This window comes from Protopterus annectens, chromosome 3.part0 (assembly GCF_019279795.1).
Source record: "Protopterus annectens isolate FY-2018-M chromosome 3.part0, PAN1.0, whole genome shotgun sequence".
NCBI lineage: Eukaryota > Metazoa > Chordata > Ceratodontiformes > Protopteridae > Protopterus > Protopterus annectens.
Window position 1 is genome coordinate 1291315693 of NC_056731.1, and position 17678 is coordinate 1291333370.

The window sequence follows — 17678 nt, forward strand, 5'->3', positions numbered from 1 at the left end:
AGGCACAACTCTGTTACACTGCCCTTTCCAGACACAAACATTTGTCCCAAAACCTGTGATTTGCAGTAGCTGATGTTCCAAACAGTGAAGTTTTACTAATCACAAATGTGCATTTTTACATTATTAAAGTTAGACATGTCCTGTGGTACTTACCATTCATACTGTGTTCTATAGACTGTATGACTAGATAGGTAGGTTGTTTAATTCTCATAGAGGTGAACTTGCGTCTGGGTGGTTCTACTGGCAGATAAGTAACACCTCAGTGACAAATGTGCTGCGTCCACTTCCACTAAGAAGAAGAATTTAAACTTTGACACAGCTCCCTCTGTACTGTATCCAGCTTCTAACATAAGCATTCTCTCTGCAACATATGAGGTTGTGCTGTCAAAAGTGGTCTCTCCCCTTAAAAGTCAAACTTCTGATGTGTTTCTTGCAGCTAATACTGTGTTCTCTAGATTCTGGAACAAGATAGGGGGATCCAGTCTCACAGTACTGGACTTGTGTGTATGGCTGCAATATCAGGTATATATAGCTTTCTGAACATATGTGATGTAACAACTTCCAGTCAGCATAAAATTGTAACATAAAATTGTAACATGGGAGAAAATGTCCCCATCCCCTTATCTCAGTTTTATCACAATCATATTCTCTGCATCACAGTCATGAGGTCATCATGTCAAAAGTTCACTCTCTGCTCTTTCAAATCACAATTCTATTGTACCACTTGTAGCTAATTCTTTGTTTTATAGATTGTGTAATTACATAGGAAGGGGGTTCAAATTCAGCCTCAGCTTTTTTGTTTTGTCCAAATTCTCCGGTGAAATATGTAAAATCAGAAATTCCCAGGAGAGTGTTGAGTTTTGGTAACCCATTTTTTGTAGTTGTAACTTTAAAGAATTCCATAATTTATAAATGCACTTGCAACTCCAGAACATGTGTAACAGGTCTGCTGTCTGATCTACACACTGTGGACATTTAGGTGACTTTTTTGAATCAAATTTATGAAGTGTAAGATGGGTATAATATGCATTGTTAAATATCATCAATTGAGTAAAGACCAGTTTTTGAAGTGATACGGATTTTAATGTTAAGTTAAACGCCTCTACTATTTTACTGTCATCTAGGGATGGCAATTTCTCTCTCAGTATTTGGATAACAGAATATGATTATTATATTTTCTCTCTTTTGCCATTTTATACGCTGAGGATATATATTTTCTATCTTGTTGCAATGCTTCCCACAGATGACCTGAAATAACTAGTTCCTCTTTTTATTTCAGAACTGGTAAAATAATTTATGGCCAAATCTTTGAACTGCCTCATTATAATTAAATAAGAGATGGGAAGATTCATCTCTTTTAAGATATCATGTACCGCTACTCCTAGGAAGGGGTATAAATCCCTTACAGTTAATTCCTTAATAAATGGATATTTCTTTAAGTCTATCAGTTGATTACCAATAGTTATATTAGGATTTCCATCAAACGGTTGAAACATCATCATATATTTTAAAAGGTTGAAGGAGGCAAACAGAGTTTGAGTCGCCACTGCCCATACCTTGATGTGTTCCATTAACTCATATTTACTCAATGTTTTTATATTCAAAAATGGTACAGCTTTAACATTAATTCTCTTCCCTTTTATATGTTTATAATTTAGCAGTACCCATTTGGGTATCCATTTTCTATTTTCACTATCCAAGTAAGACACCCTTAAAATCCTATTGGCCTGAATCACTGTATAATACATCTCAAAATCTGGTAAATCCAACCCCCCCCCCTCATTTTAGGAGCCATCAGTTTTTCATAGGATATTCTCGTTTTTCTGGGTTCCCACAGAAATTTCCCCAGTCCTATCTGAAATTGCTTAAAAAAGGCTTTCATGATTTTAAGTTGTGCTGCTCTAAAATATATAGCATTCTGGGAGAACGTTCATTTTATTATCGCTGCTCTTGCCATCATCGGTAGCTTCAACTTACTCCATCTTTTCAAATCCATTGTTATTCGGTCTCCAGTTGCCTTAATATTGTTGATAAAAAATTCTCTATTTTCAGTTGAAAAGTCAATCCCCAAATATTTTATTCTTTCTTCTGTCCTTATTCGTCCTATCAATGGTAGCATTGAAAAAGGTGTAGGTGTCTTTAGAGGGAATATTTTGGTTTTTTTAAAATTTAGTTTGTAATTAGCAATTTTCTCAAAGGTTTGTATTGCTGTTAGTATTTTTTCCGTATCTGACACCGGTGTGGTACTGTATATATTTAAATCATCTGCAAAAGCAGCCATCCTAACCTTTATCCCACAAAGTACAGGAGAATTATAAAAAACCTTTTGTTTCATATGAAGAAATAAAGGTTCCAAATACAGATTAAACAGTATGGGAGACTATGGGCACCCCTGTCGAGTTCCATTTTTAATTTGAATTCTTTTGGAACATTCATGATTTATATATAAACTAGTGTATGCATTCTTGTATAAATTTCTTAACATAGAAATAAAAAGCTGAGGTATATTGAAATATGATAATGTTTCAAATAAATAAGCCAAATTAACTCTATCGAATGCTTTTTGAGCATCAATTATTAAAGCATATATGTTCATATTTTTATACTTTGCATAAGATATTAAAGTATGAAGAGTTAATGTATTGTCTGTAGTCTGTCTCCCATCTATAAACCCCACCTGTTCTTCTGATATTATCAAGTTTATTATTTTTTTTAATCTACTAGCTAGAATAGATGTCATGATTTTCATATCAATATTCAACAATGATATGGGCCTATAATTGTCTGGATTTTTGGGATCACTATTCTCTTTCAATAACAGAATTGTTCTTGAGGCATTAAAATGAAGATCATTGCTGCCATTCGAAATGATATAATTAAAGGTCTGTGAAAGTACGGTGCTCAGAATCCCACTAAAAGATTTACAAAATTCAGAGGTCATACCATCTGGTCCTGGGGCTTTATGTGGCTTTAGTTTCTTAATTGCCTCTAGAACTTCATCAACTGTAATTATGAATATTAGTTTACTAATGAAATTATATATAGCCACAAATTGGTTGAACCCAGCACAGGTGTCGTGGCAAAATTTCAAGCTGTTAGCGATTAAGCATATATTAGCGCACAAATTGTTAATTAGAAATAATAAGAAAAGTATAAACAGCATAAAAATTTGGGAACAAATCTTTAATATTATTTTGGCGTAGCGGTTCCTATCCACTTTCCGTCAGGACATTCTGTATGTGTACCAACACATTCTTGGATTAGATAGAAAATGTAGAAATAATACAAATTATTGGCTTGAGTTGGTTTATAATTGTCTATTGTAGATGCTTTTATGTTTAATTTTTTGTGATTTTAATTTCCTGTACTTGGTTAAAATGATATTTATTCTTAATGTATTATAGGGAAATTCAAAATGGAACTAAAACATTGGAAGCAATATTGTACATAATGTAAATAGTGTGTGAAATGTATAATGGTTTGGAAAAACAATAAAAATGATTATTGAAAAAAAAAAAATTCAGCCTCAGCTAACTAATATGACGGTGTGTTTTGTCATGTACAGTTATGTCCGTGATAACACCCCTTATGTAAATATCCACTTAGAAGACACATTTTCACTGGCACAGACCTACCCTATAAATCTGTATTACTGCAGGCAATACCCAGTTTTGGAAACTCAGTGGTTACATCATGCTCTCAAAACTGATCTATATCACATTGATAGTGTGAGTTATCTTGTGGAGCTGTCTGCTGATACTGTATTTTTACACTGTGCAAGTTCAGAAGGAGGAGGTTTGAATCCAGTAATGACTGACTACTATGCATTTGTGCTTGTCTATTATGTTGTGCAGTGAAGGCTTCTAATGGATGTCTCTGTGTATTTTTACTGTGCACTTCAATCACCTTCATACCTTTTTAGAAGAATATCTATGTACTACAGAATGATGACATTATCTATTCAAATGTGCATTTTAACAATTGCAAAGTAATATCTAATATGATGTGTGTGATACAGGCACTGTTCAGTGCCTTGTGATCTTAGGTAGTCTGCTGAAATCCAATCATTACTCATTAGGCTCACTTGTGTCAGTATGACTGTGAGTGTGCATGGAGTTAACAATATTGTCACTCAGCTGTCTTCTGTGTACATGTATGACTGCAGATTCCTGTGATATGAACTTATGCTCAGTTTTCACACAGAAATGCATTGTTGGATAATGATGATGCCATTGCATGACACTTGGCATACTCATGAGAACTACTAGGGCTTTTACTCTGGCATGAGGACATCAGGCAATGTTCTGTGTGCTGTTGCCTTAGTAAGCCATGTGTTCAAATCTGTAATTACCTACACATTGTGGATGATTGCTATTTTCTCATCATAGTGACAACTGCATTATGCATCACTTGTGTTTGGGTATATCTAGCAGCAGGCAATTTTGCGTAAGGAAGAGAAATATAACAACACTCTTTTAAAGAATTTAGAGGCAACCACATGCCCCTTGCAACAATAACATGATGTCATTACTTCAAATACCCAAATATGTCATGACTTCAAAAAACCCAAATATTTTACAATTGTAGCAATACTTTCAGTGAGGCATGTTCATTTTCCAAATGTAATGTAGCTTTTATCATCACATAGCCAGGTGCTCAGAACACATATTGACTGACTGTAAGCATTGTGTGCCCTAATGTTGTTATGCATAAATTACATCCACAACTGTTATAATTTGTGCAATTACAGTGTGAACCCCCTTATCCATTTTATCTCATATGAATTGTTTGCAACACAGTAATATGATGTAAAGAATTTACATAGATGGAGTGTTACACATTTGCCAGTTCTTCCGTTGCAGGGTATGTAATTCATACACATGCCTTTAGTTGGTGGACTTACATAACTTACTACTCAAATCCAGCAAAGAGCAACTATTGGTCACAGTTCTACACCTCTCCAAGGGAGAGGTATGGAACTGTGAGTAACTAGTTTGCCATCAAAAAGGAAAGGGAATTATTTCAATTCTGCTTAAATATTTAAGTTGTACTTATAGTGTCTTGTGTGGTGATACTTCTTCATACTTTTCTGCTTTTCCATGTCTTTTCCAAAAAAGTCTATTTGCATTTTTTGGGGGGTTCCTTAATCTTTTAATTTAATTTGCAGATTTGCAGGTGTCTGAAAAAATGTGTTTCTACATTATTCTGTACTTCTATTTCCACATAGATTTACTTGTAAAAGCTATTGTAAAACTTTCCGGGCTGTAGTCTGTAGTTTAATTCACAGTTGTGGCAGGACTGTGCACTACTGCCATATTTGAGCCACAGTCTGCTGCTTTAAACTATAGTAGAAGTTCAATAGTGAGATAACTGGCTCTGCTCCAGTTTGTTCTTCAGTGCTTTTATATGCTGCTTATCTATGTATAGGCAATTCAGTTTCTATATATGAACTCATGGAATAATTTCTTTAGTTGCAATAATTTGCACTTCCAACATTTTTGAGAAAGGACCTTGTAGGGATTTTTTTTTAATCTACCAACTCATTGCAATCCCAAAAACACATGGTCCCAAGCACTCTTCCCTTTCCTATCAGACTTCCAACAACTCTGTATAAAACATTATCTGATGTCTACTTGGTGCATACAAATGCCAATACAGCATTCCAATGCAAAAACCCTAATTCTTCTTGATTTCTGCAATACTTAGAGACATGCAAATTTTGTCCCACTGTTCTTTACATATTTGCTTTCCATTCTTGTTTTCCAGTCTAGTCTAGCATCTTGTGATTGATTCTTATAGTTATCATGCATTATTGTACATGACCTACTTAATACCTGTTATTTTAACCACAGCTTCGGTTCCAGACTCAACTATAATCTGAGCTAGAGCTACTCTCCCATTTAATACTGCCCAATTACCTTCTCTTTGCCTATGTTATCAGTCCCTTTTAGAGAAGACAGTCTACAGCTCACAGTCCAAACTTCTGCTTGGCCTCATCCCACTCTGTGGCTAGCTTCTCCCTAGTTACTTGCTGCTAAAACCTTGGTTCCTTTGCTAATTGCCTCAAGTAAATTCCAGCTTCCTGTTGCCTATTTTATGCTCCCCTACTTGCAGTCATACAAAATGGTAAAACTATTCTTTCTCCATTTCCATGCTGGTTTAGTTCTCAAAATACTTTTGGCTACTTTTAAATAAAATATTCTGTTTGGTTGCTATTAGTTTTCTTAAGGGTCTGTATTCAAATCATATTCTCCCATTATTTCATGAACTCTCCCATTTTTGCATAATTTCTTTCCATTTTAGTAGCCTTCTGCTTGTGTTATAAATGTGATCCATGACTGTGAAACTCTAAAATACCCCATTTAATCTTGCAATCTTAAAATAAATTCTATTAGTAAGTGAGTCAAAAATAGAAATTACAAATTTAAAAATATAGGGATGGGAGGGGGAAAAAGGAAAAGAATAAAAGCAATAGAAATGTTTCCACAAAATGAGAATGTTGTTTTTCTTTTGGCTTTTCTTGGTTAGGGGTCGCCACAGTAGAACTCCAGTCCGCTAATGATTGGCAGTCGATTTTTATAGTGCTGAGGTGCCAGCCCAATGCCCAGCGTTCAACGAAGGCACGCCCATTCACGTATGTCTTTCGAATGTCACTCGACCGCGGGATGGACATGCAGACTTCACACAGAAGGCGCTCCAGCCAAGAATCAAATGGGAGAACCTCTTGCTGTGAGGTGACAATGCTACCACTGCACCATCGTGGCTTTTTCCACAAAATGAGAATCCCAGCCATAAATATGAATATTATAAAGAATGTTCAACAAAGGTTGGGAGTGCTGGAATGGTGTAGATTGTTAGATATGGGTATCATAATATTGATAGACATAAGAATAACAACAGAGGAAGAAAGAATACAAATAAATGAGTTATGGGAAGGTAAGGTTACATGGAATATAGGAGAAGAAAAATGCTCAGGTATAAATTTTATGTAAAGAATGGATAGAAATGTTGGATTACACATTAGTAGTATTAGGAAGAATATTAATAGTAGATATAAAATGGAATAATTAGATATACAAGGAGATTGCACTTTATGCATACACTTTATAGAAAGAGAGAGATTATGTTCATAAAAATTCTTGATTATGTCAGTTTGAAAATGCAAATTATAGTAGTGGGAGACTTCAACTGTGATTTAAGACATAAAAGAAAAAAGGGGAAAATGTAAAGGTTATTTCAGTCTTCATTAAATGTATTTATGGGAAAACAGACATGAAACTGATTATTTTATATTATCTGAGAGTTTAAAAATAATTCACAAAGAGTGAAAATTATGGGTTTCTCACACCATCTAGCAATTTGGAAAGTGATTCAAAAGAAAATAGATCATATAAAAATCTTGGCAGCAAGCAGTCCCACTAAGTGCTCATACATATTTGATCGTAGCTATCACAATATACACATCTTGTAAGGAGAACGATCACATAGGATTATCTTGTTTTTTAAGCAACCAATATATTTGCTCTTTTTATTGGAACACCTAAGCAAGAGCTTTTAGTTGAGCGTACTATTGGAAGTTGGAAACTGATTACTGGCTTCTTAAATACTTTAATATGCAGTCTTGAAACTTGTTTCAGAGGATGTGTCAGTAAGCTGCAGTTTTATTATTGAGAATTTTTGGCTGTTAAATATGGTCAGATCTTTTATATTTATTTCTGTCATGATCTACATTTTTTGAAATACCGGCAATACATTTTTTGAAATACCGGCAATACTTTTTATATGTCAATTTTACCTTTTAGTCTGTTGCTAAGCACAACTTTATTGTTATTTTATTAAATGTTATACTTTTAACAATAACAGATAAGCGAGTATTTTATTAGTTGCTTTGCGGGATGTCAATTTGTACTTTGAGATATATTTTAGACAAGAACATATCAATAGTTTATTAAAGCTGCATGATAGATCGTTACCGATCTATTTCATTTTTTCTCTTTGTTTTATAGGAGCCTTTTATGTTAATGTTTCCATTATTTTACATTTAGTTTAGCACTGCATTATAAAGAAATGGATTGGCAATTATGTCCTGTTTTATTGGCTTTTACTGGCTTTTGCAGTCAGTTTTGTTTGTCCGTTTCATACGCACACTGTCACTTTAATGAAAACTCAAGATGATTATTCTATTAAGCAATGATTAACGTTTATTACTTGGCTTGCACGCCAAAAAATCATGTATATAAGATTATAATTTTTAATGTTTGAATACACCTGAAGAAGCGTAGTTTAACTACGTGAAAGCGCTTGTGTGTTTTTATGCTTTAATAAAAGATACTACGTTCATTTTATCCATCTCCTGTGGTGACTCCTGCTGGAATCTGTTATTATTATTTTTTCACGTTTTTCTACGGGGAGTCTTTGCTTTCTTGCTACAGTTCATTGGTTTTTTGTCTGCTCATTTTGCTGTTTGCAAGATTGACTCATGACACATATAGACATTGAATTGGACTTCCATCCAGAGACGAGGACATCAATTTTACCGGCTTGGGACTCTCTCAAGCATTGTACTGAGAATCCTTTATTGACTCTGGAACTAACGAACCAAGCAACTGTTTTACCACACACTCCTAATGGTGAGAGCGTTACTGAGTTCAACAATCTATGCAAATTGTTCCAGGATGATTTATATCAGCTACAGAGGTATGCATGGCAAAGATTGCATTTAGAGGCATGTATTCATTTTAAAATAGTACCTAGAGGCATGCGTATTTTTTGTATGCCTTCTTATGGGGACAGTCATCCCATTCTATTGAGAAAATGGCAAGACCTTAATATATAACTTGGATTTAGTTACATAAATCTTTTGTTAGAATATTTTGGCCCGCTTGAAACTGACTTAAGAAATAGAAAAGACTCACAATATAAAGTCATTTCAGAATGTTTTAAGACTGAATATTTTATTAAAAGGTTGGACAATGTATGGACTCAGGTTCATTCCTTCAGTGAACGACTGAAACAAGTGAAACATAAAAAACTTGTAAGGGATGCCAATGACTTTGCCCTTGGTCAAGTCTTCCTTTGGCCCAGAACTGATAATGCACGTATACAGGCTACATCTAATACAGATAATTTTATAAATGCCTCTAGTTCATCATTTTCTACAAATGGAACCTCTAGTACTGTTACTGATGTAGTTCCTTCTTCTATGCCTACAACCAGTAAGTTGGTGAATAATGAACTGATGCCTAACAGCCATTCTTCTAATCCTCTGAATGACGTGAATTTTGCTAGTGACACACCTCCCCCCAACCAACAAGCAGCTAAAGCATTTATTTTAGCAGGCACTAAACCTAAGGACACAGCCCCTGCTGCTAACTGTTTTTTACCCTTTCCGGTAAAGCAACAACCAGGATGGAGAGGCCGGTCAAACAGCAGAGGGCCACGAAAAAGAAAGGGATCCGAAGAAAGATATACAACCACAGGGAAACAGAGAAATTGAGCTCTTTAGTACATAACATTTCTGACTATATTTTATCTGAGTCAGACATTTCTCTCTTAGATAAAGGCCTTAATTTTATACCTTCCCAAACTAGTTTTCTGAATGATGTCTTAGTTGATTTAAGATTGTTCTGTCGCAATGTATCTTTGAAAATTGCATTTAAAAATAACAGTGATTTAGATACTAAAGCTTTAAAGAATTTTTTTAGAGTCAAAAGTAGTTTCATACCTCTTATGCCACATAACATAGAGAGTTTTATGAAAATGTGTGAGACTGACTTCTATGAATGGTTTGCTTTGAATAAGAAAAGATGCTGTTTTTTTAACATCACTAAAGCAGAACAAGACTCCATGCATGCTTTAACAAACAACACAAACATTATCATTAAGCCAGCTGATAAAGGTGGAGCCGTGGTTATCATGAATTTTTTAGACTACGATAATACAATGAACAACCTTCTATCTGATGATACTGTATATGAAATGGTTACCCCAGAAATTATTAAAACAATACATTCAGATCTTTATGATCTTTTGATGGGTGGCCAGATTAGTTGTGAACTCTATGAATACTTTCTTATAGAATTTCTTACAACTCCTATAATCAAAGGCCTACCTAAGATTCACAAGGACATCAGTCCTGTACCCATGAGACCTATAGTCTCTAGTGAACGCTGGGTAACCTCCACTATCTCTTCCTTTGTAGAGAGTCTTCTTAGACCTTTGGCAGATAACATCCCTAACATCCTCAGAGACTCATGCCAACTGATAGATTTCTTAAGAGAATTAGAATTTGAAAAGAAGGATACAGAGTTACTATTAGTTACCATGGATGTCAAAAACCTTTTTACTTGTATTCCAAATGACCTAGGGCTTCAAGCCATTAGAGAGATATTAGTCACCCTATCTGACTACAGTAATAACAGACAAATACTGATTAATTATTTACTAGAACTGATACTTAATAATAATGTTTTTTTATATCAGAAACAACTTTATCTGCAAAAATGGGGGGTTGCCATGGGCACCCACTGTGCAAATAGTTACGCTAACCTTGTGGTCCATAATTGGGAGCGTGAATACTTGTTCAAACATACAGAGTTCAGTAAAATAAAAATCTATAAGAGATTTGTGGATGACGTTCTCTTCGTTTGGGAAGGCACAGAGGCTGACTGTATCAATTTTATCAAAGAATTAGAAACCACCACTTCCTTCCTAAGGTTTACAGTGGCGACATCTCATAGTCAGGCACACTATCTAGACCTGAAGTTGGAGCTTATTGGGAATAGAATTGTCACTTCATTATATAGGAAACCCACCTGGAGGAACACATTACTTCGCTTTGAAAGTATGCATCCCAGATTTACCTTTAAGGGGATAATATCTAGTCAAATGCATAGAATATCCAGGATATGCAGTGACAGGAATAGCTTGCAATTAGAACTCAATGCACTTGAGGTCTTGTTCAGAGAAAGAGGTTACCCCACTAAGTTAATTACTGAATGTAAGCGAGAAATTATTAATAAATTGAATATTAATTATGACTTAGATGTTTATGAAAGGATTGTTCCTAAACAGTACAATAGAAATAAAGAGAAATTTACTGATAAGTTGAGCTATGTTACTAAATATACTAGTGATATTGGTAATCTTAATAAAATTATCTCTAGGAATTGGAATGTTCTAACAACGGACCCCTTTACTAAAACAATAGTGGGCGACTACCCTAGGTTTAGTTATAGAACCTGTAATAATTTAAAACAGCTACTCTGTTCAGAGAGGACCGTACAACACAGCAATGGAGAAAGTGATATACAAGGCACATTTCCTTGTGGTCGGTGTTCCATGTGTCCCTATATATCTAAGAATATTATTTTTTTACATCCGGAAGGGCTTTTTACCTTTATACCAAGGTTTTACAGTAATTGTAATAGTGTTAATTTAATCTATTTAGCCACATGTGATAACTGCGAAGTATTTTATGTAGGGTTAACCAAGAGGAGACTTCGCGACAGAATCTACAACCACTGTTACGATATTAAGAAGGGACATGAATGTAATGCCCTAGCTAAACACATCATCGAACACAATACTCATGCGTTCAGCTTCAAGGTTCTGGAGAAAATAGCTATAAATCCCAGAGAAGGAGATAATACCAACCAGTTAGCTGTTAAAGAACTTAAATGGATCTTCACCTTGAAAGCTCATATTCATCCTGGCATTAATCAGTTCGTATCAGTTAAACCCATCCTAAATAATAGGAAATCATAATAAATATGTTTTTATATATACAAAACACAGGTTCTGCTATCTACTCAATATGCTATGACTGGCAGCTCAGTTTCTTTCTTTTCCTGGTTTTACATCTTAGTCATAGTTTTTTTGACCCATTGGGCCAGCAGTTAGTTCTTTTATACATTCTTGGTATAAAGAAGTCTTGTTTATTTCATACACAATATGCAACTACTCAGAAATATGGCTATACACTTCTTGAGTGTTTGAGTCCTACATATAATATATATGAGTTTTTTGTTTAATTATATGTATATAAATAATGATATTTATTTAATATATTAGTCTTAGAAAAATACATATGTCTTCTTAAAAATATACATTTGGATTTTTTTATAATTATTGCACATATTTCTTTCTCCACATGCACTATTTTATATTATTTTATAGACATTTATTAATATTTCATTGTTTTGTTTTCATTATTTAATATGATATATGCCTTAAATTATATATAAATAAATAAATATATAGACTTAAAAATTTTTTTTTCTTTATAATATGTGATCTAAGAGAGTCAGTACTTTTGTTTTTTTGTTTTTCTTGACAAGAGTGGTTAACATCTTATATTATTTTAGGAAGGCTCATACGAATGAAATTTTTATATCTCATATCTGTTTACATGATTCATTTCCATAGCTGATGTGGAATCACCATGATGGATAATTTGCATATTACGTGCATAATTTTTATTCATTCTTAGGATTCTGATACCAATAGGAGCAACTACAAAATGACTTCATGGTATCTTATGTATTTGGCTCTGGATACAGTTTAATTAGTTTGCACCCTCCCCTCCTTTTCATTCACATCTAGGGAGTGGTTCACTTGAGTTTTACGTTCAGGCCAATAACATTAGTGCTACCTGCAGTTTTTCACTCCTGAGTTCCGTAAACACAACAGGTACTATTTAGAATGAAACAGCGGTTTATTTTTGTGCAGGTTCTTAGTCAAGTTCTGCATTTTGTATTACTCTTGTATTTAATAACTAGTTACATCTCGTACTATTATACTGTAACATCTATTAGAATTATGCAATGCCTTAAGGTATTTGTCCACAGATACTTTGTTTTACGTGTTGTTTATATCAGAATTTGCACTTCTTGGCAGCAAGCAGTCCCACTAAGTGCTCATACATATTTGATCGTAGCTGTCACAATATACACATCTTGTAAGGAGAACGATCACATAGGATTATCTTGTTTTTTAAGCAACCAATATATTTGCTCTTTTTATTGGAACACCTAAGCAAGAGCTTTTAGTTGAGCATACTATTGGAAGTTGGAAACTGATTACTGGCTTCTTAAATACTTTAATATGCAGTCTTGAAACTTGTTTCAGAGGACGTGTCAGTAAGCTGCAGTTTTATTATTGAGAATTTTTGGCTGTTAAATATGGTCAGATCTTTTATATTTATTTCTGTCATGATCTACATTTTTTGAAATACCGGCAATACATTTTTTGAAATACCGACAATACTTTTTATATGTCAATTTTACCTTTTAGTCTGTTGCTAAGCACAACTTTATTGTTATTTTATTAAATGTTATACTTTTAACAATAACAGATAAGCGAGTATTTTATTAGTTGCTTTGCGGGATGTCAATTTGTACTTTGAGATATATTTTAGACAAGAACATATCAATAGTTTATTAAAGCTGCATGATAGATCGTTACCGATCTATTTCATTTTTTCTCTTGGTTTTATAGGAGCCTTTTATGTTAATGTTTCCAGTATTTTACATTTAATTTAGCACTGCATTATAAAGAAACGGATTGGCAATTATTTCCTGTTTTATTGGCTTTTACTGGCTTTTGCAGTCAGTTTTGTTTGTCCGTTTCATACGCACACTGTCACTTTAATGAAAACTCAAGATGATTATTCTATTAAGCAATGATTAACGTTTATTACTTGGCTTGCGCGCCAAAAAATCATGTATATAAGATTATAATTTTTAATGTTTGAATACACCTGAAGAAGCGTAGTTTAACTACGTGAAAGCGCTTGTGTGTTTTTATGCTTTAATTAAAAAATACTACGTTCATTTTATTCATCTCCTGTGGTGACTCCTGCTGGAATCTGTTATTATTATCATATAAAAATAGGTAGAGGTATAAAAAGAATCAATGAAACAGATCTTAATGATTATGTAAGGAATATATTATGTCAGTTACAGTTAGATCATATAGACACAGAAAGATTTTATAAAAAACTGGACAAGTTGCTGGATTAGTTTAAAAGAAAATATAAAAAAGACGTACTAGAATGGTGAAAGACAAAAAGAACTCAAGATAGTTGTAAATATGGAGAAATTACTAATCAAGTCTTAAAGGACATAATAAGTAACAAAGAAAGATCTTTAGGAAAAAGAAAGAAAATTATATGAAATGAATCAAGAAAAAATAAAAAATATTGTTTAAAGACAGATGCTTTTTACAAGGAAGAAATGGAGCACCACATCTAAGTAAAATAGTTAAAGAAAATAATAAATAAAGAACTAAGGAATGATGAAGGAAATATAGTTAATATGCAAAAAGAGATATTGCACACAATAAAAAGAGATATTCTGAATACATTTTTGCAAATGCGAAATTATAGGGAACATGAAATGGGATGTCAAAAAATAACTAAAGAAGATAAGAAGGAAAGAATACAATGATATAAGTAGAAAAACTTTTGAAAGCAATACATGTGGAAGCAACTACAGGTTTAGATGGAATTGAATATCTAATCTACAGAGATATGCAAGATTGGCAAAAAAATATATTTTTAGAGGAGTTAAATGAGTGGTTTGAGAAAGGGGTAAATAATGAAATGATAGGTATGGGTACAAAGAAATGTACTTGGAAAAAAGGAAAAGGAGCAGATATAAAAACTGGAGAACATTAGTGTTGAACAATGTTAATTATAAGATTTTTATAAAGATAATAGAAAAAAGATTAGTAAGTAATGCTAATAACCTACTGAATGAGACAATTTTTGGAATAAAAGGAAAAGGGTGCCAAGATATTTTAATGGTTTTAGAGAATTGGTAGATGATGTGATAAATAGAAAAACAGAATCAAAAATATTAATAGGAGATGTAAGTAAAGTGTTTGATAATGTACAGCATGAAGTTCTATTGGAAATTTTAAAAGAATATAATATAAGTAATAACATAGTTAATATTTTGGTAGCAGTGTATAAAAGAAAGCAGTAGTTAGTGGCTGGTTAAGTGAGAAAACAGAAACTATAAGTGGTATCCAACAAGACTGTCCAGCAAGTAGAATTGTATTTGCATTAATTATGAATGCAGTTTCTAGTAAGATAAATTTAGCATTAGAGGAAGTTAAATATTGCACACCAGAGGGAATTCAGATCCCAGTAATATTTTCTTATGCAGATGACCTAGTAGTAGTAATGAAAAATGAAGAATGGATGAGAATAGCTATTAAAACATTCAATAAAGAATTAGGAGTATAAGGTTTGAGTATTGATGAGGAAAAAAGTAAAGGGCGGGGATTTTCAGGGGAATATAGTGGGTATTTCATTTAATAAAGAAGAAATAGAAATTTTGAGAGTAAGAGTTGGTAAATAACAACAGAGACTGACAATGGAATAATATAATACACAAAATAAAGAACTTTTCCATGCTTTGGAGAACATTTAAATTTACATACAAGAAGAAAGTATGTTTATTCAATACAGTAATATTAGATAAGATGGACATTTATTTATTTATTTATTTCCAAAGGCCTGCATCTGGAGTGTTTCTCCCTTGGCCTCCACTGAAAATGGGCTCTGTCCCAGTCAGACTTTCTTAGTAAACAAATGTTAAATAAATGGTATATCTAGTTAGTGTATTTATGATTCTAATGGAATGTGAAAAAGACTTTTTTTTATTTGTGTTATTTTCTTTTATATAGGGATCTAGATTGAACCCTGTTAAAAGAATAATTTTTCATGTAACAAAAAAGGAAGAGAGATGGGTTTAATAAATCCAGTTGTGCATATAATTTCATTGAATGTATGTAAAGTATTAACAGGAATAAAAGAAAAAGAAAAATGTTAATAAAATAATATAAGTAAAATATAAAGTAAGTTGAGAAAAGCTTAAATGTTTGAAAAGAAGTAAAGGAATTGTTTGTATGGAAATCAAAATATATCAGGAAAAATATTATTGTTGAAAATTGATTTAAATAATATAGAAAAAATAGAAAAGAATGGTATGAAAATATAATGCAAACATTGCATTATATTTTCCTTGGAAGCACTTGGGAGAAAGGAAAATAAAATCTATAAAAACAAGAATGAAAAGATGTGAAAGTATGTGGAATGTATAGATTTCCTGCAGAGAATTCCATAAATAGGCTTACAGTAAAGGTAAACATACCATATAAGAAAATAAAAGAACGCACTTTAAGATATTGTGAGGAAATAGAGACTACTGAACATGTTTATTTATTTATTTATTTATTTGACATTTGTTAACCAGGTTGGTCTGAGTCAGAGGCCCCGTTTCTGTGGAGACTCGAGATTTTACAGACACGAGGAACAAATTCTAACATAGTTAATTAATTAAAACACATTTCAAAAGCATTAGTAATGCAATTACAGGTAATTAAGATGTATAGAAAAATATGTGAACAAGATAAAAATACAAAGTATAGAAAGATAATGGTTGCAATGTAGGCAATGGGTTTTTTTTGCACTTTTTTTTCTGAAATGTAAGAGAGTAAATCAGTTATGGGAAGAGATATGTGGAAAAAATAATACAAAAGTGTTAAAAAGATAAATAAGGACATGCTAGAATATGGATATTATGAAAATATGAAAGGAAATGATGTAGATAGATTAGATGAAAATTTGCTTTCTATAACATAGATTGGAATGAAAGAATGAATAAGATTGAAGAAAACAAGGCTTTGGTTATGGAAAAAGGAGTAGGGGGAATCAAAGGTTTAAAGGAAAACAGTTGATTTTTTGAAAATATGATTGGACATAATTGTATATATGATGCAAACGTTTGTATATAGAATTTATATATTGTATACTGTTGATTTTAGTAAATGACGCCCTACTTGTGTTCAGGACCCACAGAAGTGATATAAATGAGTACATGTGCACATCCCATTCTAAGTGCAGTGGTAGCTGGGAGGATGGTTTATGAGGTGGAGAATACATCAGAAGGAGTGGAGGCAAATGCTAGTGCAATGAAAGTTGTTGTTGATTTTGCTAAGAATTTGGAGACGTTACTTCAGAAGCAATTATATTGTGAAATGGGGGAGCCTGTCAGTCAGAAATGTGTAGTGACAATCCTCCAATCTGGAGTGTTATAGGATGATTTACTAAAGGATTCAATGGAGTAGAGTGATCCAGAGAATGGATCATCGTAGGATGACATTATGAAAAAATACACTAGGAGGATGGAAAAATTACATCAAAATAGGACAGTGAATAATTAAATAAAACCTATGCAAAGACAGTTGAAACTATCTAAGGGGCAGAAAGAAAAAAATAGAGGACACTTCAAAAAGAAAGTTTTTGATGAGAGTACAAAGCAAAAGAAGTCAGTAGTTGAACAGATATGAGATATGGAACAATCTAATTCTACCTTTTGCCATGGAAACACAAGAGATAAGAACTGTTATTTTGTGCCTGTTTTTAAACTGCAGAAGGCTGGAGAGGTTTTTATGTGAGTATAAAAAAAAGACAAAAAAAAAAAATAATCCATAAAATGAATGAGTCTGTATTACCCGATCGAACCTTTAGGTTAGCGAATACCTAAGCATCAACCTAGTAATATCAAAAAATTAAAACAGTTTATGGCCGATTTAATGTCGAGAATGAATTCCCTCAAACGCAAACAAAAAATGTAAAACAAAATTAAGTGGGGGGGGCTTCTCCCCCC